Source organism: Mustela putorius, unplaced genomic scaffold, assembly GCF_011764305.1.
Source record: "Mustela putorius furo isolate JIRA1106 unplaced genomic scaffold, ASM1176430v1.1 tig00537227_pilon_pilon_pilon, whole genome shotgun sequence".
NCBI classification, from domain to species: Eukaryota; Metazoa; Chordata; class Mammalia; order Carnivora; family Mustelidae; genus Mustela; species Mustela putorius.
Window position 1 is genome coordinate 28695791 of NW_025422368.1, and position 4017 is coordinate 28699807.

At 33.7% G+C, this 4017-nt stretch overlaps 1 non-coding gene across 1 annotated transcript; it reads left to right on the forward strand.

Moving 5' to 3' along the window:
• Window positions 1-3510: 3510 nt before the first annotated feature.
• LOC123390124 lies at window positions 3511-3612 on the forward strand. The gene has a single exon (XR_006604749.1). It is a non-coding gene; the product is annotated as a U6 spliceosomal RNA (small nuclear RNA).
• Window positions 3613-4017: the final 405 nt, after the last annotated feature.

Sequence of the window (4017 nt, forward strand, 5' to 3'; positions counted from 1 at the left end):
GGCCATAACCAGGGGCTTTGCACTTTGGTAAGTAACGTGGTAATTCTTACAGGCTTTTTGGGTAATAAATTCTGGGAGTCAGTGAGAAGACGATTTTTACTTTATGCTGCTTGAACTGCAGAACAGATACAGAAAACCACTTCATTTATTATAGTGATGGAATGCAAATAGAGCCCAGTGGTCTAAGAGCTGCAGGGCTGAGACCACAAAGACACTTATGTTTAGCTTCAATGCCTTTTGGCGATTACACTTGAAACTAAGTACTGATACAATACTTAGCAATTCTGTTATATTTTCTGAAATAATGGCTATTTTTACATAGACAACTGCTTAACGTCCTGTTTCACAGTCCTTAAAAAAAAAAAAAAAAAGAAAAAATCAAAGCTTATTTACTGGAATATAATCAAGGATCCTATAATTCAAAGACAGTTAATCCTAATTTTGCAGGTGCCCTTATTGACAATTAGCAGTGAACGTGAAGAAGCTGTTAAACCCTTGAACTGCCAGATTCTTTAATTTCATTAATTATGTGATGTAAAGATAAATTAGAAATTTTATATTATATATATAATATATAATATATATATGTATCTATATATATATATAAAAGTGTATTGAGATTCTCATAAGAAACTATGTAAAATGCTATGGAAATCAAGGATAAGAAAATGTTTATTTAGATAAGGACACATTGACAGAAAAACTTTTTAAAACAATCGATATACCCCTCTTCCCAAATGAACTATATACTTTAACCAAATAAAGTATGTTTTCAACAGAAATATGGAAAAAGTTTAAGGTTTTGATATTGGTGTCATCACCTTATTTTCTTTAATGGTATGTGATACAAATAAAGAACACAGGGGGATAAATGCCTGACTTTTGAAAATTCAAAAAAAAAATGCTGAGTTAAAGTAAAGAAACCCTAAATAATTAGAAAGATATACCTAGCTCATGAGTCAGGAAGCATGACATTATTAACATCACTTCTCCCCTGATTGATCTATAATCCCAAGCAATCATATCAAAATCTCAACAGGATTTTCCTTTTGTTTTTGTTTTTGTTTTGTCTAGGATTTGACAAACATTGAAAGTTCACATGGAAATATAAAGAACATAAAATAGCCAAAAATATTTAAAAACAACAAAATTGAAGGGTTCATACTACTTGATTCCAAAACATATTGTCAAGCTGTGTTACTCTAAGGTAGTGTGACATTGGGACCAAGAGAGACAAATATATCAATGGAGCAGAATAAGCTGTTCAGAAACAGGCCCCCACTTACACAAACAAATGGTTTTTGACAAAGCTGCAAAGGCAATTCAAGGCAGAAAGAATAAGCTTTCAACCAAAGGTGCTTAGAAATCCAAACCAAGGGTGTTTGGAAATCCAGATGCAAGAAAATGAACCTAGATACACATTTAGTGCCGTGTAAGAAAAATACTCAAAATAGATCATAGATTTGAATGTAAAAATCTAAAACTATGAAATTTCTAAAAAAAAAAATAAGAGAAGCCTTTATCACCTTGGGTTGTCAAAGATTACTTAGGACAACAAAAACATGACCCATATAAGAAAAAAATGATACTCTGGGCTCAAAATTAGAAACTTCTGTTCTTCAAAAGTCACTTCTAGGATAATAAACAGATAAGCCACACTGGTGGAAAATGTTTGCCAAGTATGTAGCTCATAAAGGATTTATATAAAGTACTCTCAAAATTGAATTAAAAGAGAAAAAAAAATGGGCCAAATACTAAACATACACTTCACCAAGGAAGAAATAGTGAGTGATATGGTAGGTGAATTATGACTTTGCAAATTTATCCATGTCTTAATCAACAAAAACAAAACAAAAACAAAAAAACCCAAAACTGTAGATGTGAGGTAAATTAAGGATTTTGAGGTGAGTGTATTCTGGATTATATGGGTGGATCCTAAATGTAATCACCTATTCTTTATAAGATGAAAGCATTTGGAAGCTTTGGCAATAGAAGAGAAGGCCATGTAATGGAAAAGAGGGAAACAGTCAGAGAGAGATGATGTTATGCCACTACTGGCTTTGAAGATGGAGGAGAGTGAAGGATCATGAGCCAAAGAATTCAAGAAGTTCAGCTATAGATCCTGGAAAGAGTAAGGAACAGGATTTTCTGTTAGCACCTTGATTTTAGCTGACTAAAACTGATTTCAGACATCTAGCTTCCAAAACTGCGAGGGAATAACCTTCTGTTGTTTCAAGACAGGTTTGTGGTAATATATTACAGCAGCCAGAGGAGACTAATACAGATGGCTTAAAAGCACCTGAAAAGATGCCCAACATCATTAGCCATGAGGAAAATAATTAACAAACCAACTATAACAAGTGTTGGTGAGAATGTGAAGGAACTAGAACTGACACACCAATGGTGGGAATAGGAAATGGTTCCACCGCTTTCGAAGACAGTATAGCAGTTTCTTAAAAATTTCATCAACACGGACCATATGGTGCAGTCATTCCAATCCTAGGTATTTATTCAAGAGAAAAGTTAACCTCTATACAAAGATTTGCATGTGAATGTTTATAGCAACTTTATTTGTAGTAGCTAAAAACTGGCAATGGCCCAAACATCCATAAAGAAGTAAACGGATAAACAAATGGTGGTATACCCATACAATGGACTGAAACTCAGAAATAAGAAAAAAGGAATGTATGATATGTGAAAAGTATGGGTGAATATCAAAATAATAATCCCAAAAGAAAGAGGCCAGACCAAATAAAGAGTGTACGTACTGCAAGATTCCATTTCTCTAAAACTGTATAAAATGAAGACTAAATCAACAGTGACAGAAAGCAAGTAAGTGGCTTCCTGGGAAGAGGGCATAGGAAGGATAGATGGGAGAGACTCAAAGGAGCATGAACAAACTTTGGGGATGACAGATGGTTTCACAGTTGTATACGCAAGTCAAAAATTACCAAATTGTACCCATATCTAGTTCATTGTATATCAGTGATGCTCCAATCAAACTATTAGTGATAAATAAATAACATATTTTTGATGATCTATTTTCACTCCAGGAGCTGGACCTAAATGTCAAATTCATAGACTATTAATCTTGGGGCATTTGTTTTTTCAGAGTATATGACACCAAAAGCTTTTAGATGCCTCAACTTGTTTACTCGTTTGATTTGCAGTCAAGTTTCATATTATATTATATATTATGTCTTAGTAAACTCTTCTTCTACTATGAAATAGTACCCTGTAGGTAACATCTGTTAATTAACAAGCAGTGTTTGGTTTTCTGATTCAATAAAACTACCTCAAGGAGAAACAAATGGTTCAGTTCAACAGAAAAAGAAAATATAAGTTATACTATCTACAAAATGTCTAGAATGAGTAATTGTTAGAACTACAGTAAAGAAAACAGTAAAGGTCTAAGGAAAATTAATATGAAATATAATCATAGGAAATATTTGTGCAGACAAGAATGAGTCACCTAATTTCTATTCCATTCTCAATTCTGTTATTTCATGCTTGCTTCAGCAGCACACATACTAAAACTGGAACAATACAGAGAAAATTAGCATGCTTCTGTGCAAGGATGACATACAGGTTCATGAAGCATTCCATTTAAAAAAAAATTAAAATAACTTCTAGTATGTCTATGCTCTTTTCATCTTTTAAGTTATTTATAAAACACATTTATGGGGATACCTGGGTGGTACAGTCAAACATATGCCGTTAGTTCAGGTCACGATCCCAAGAGCCTGGGATCAAGCCCCATGTCAGGCTCCCTGCTCAGTGGGGAGTCTGCTTCTCCCTCTCCTTCTGCTCCTCCCCCAACCCATGCTCTCTCTCTCAAATAAATAAAATCTTTTAAAAAACCACATTTATGGAGTACCAACATATATTTTAACACACTGTTCAATTTCTAAGTACTTAAAGAGAAATAAGAAAGTCCCTGCCCTAAGGAAGCTGACAGGTTAGGAGGTGAGCTCAACAATTTAAGAAAATAGGAAAAAAAAAAAAAGAAGGAAACTA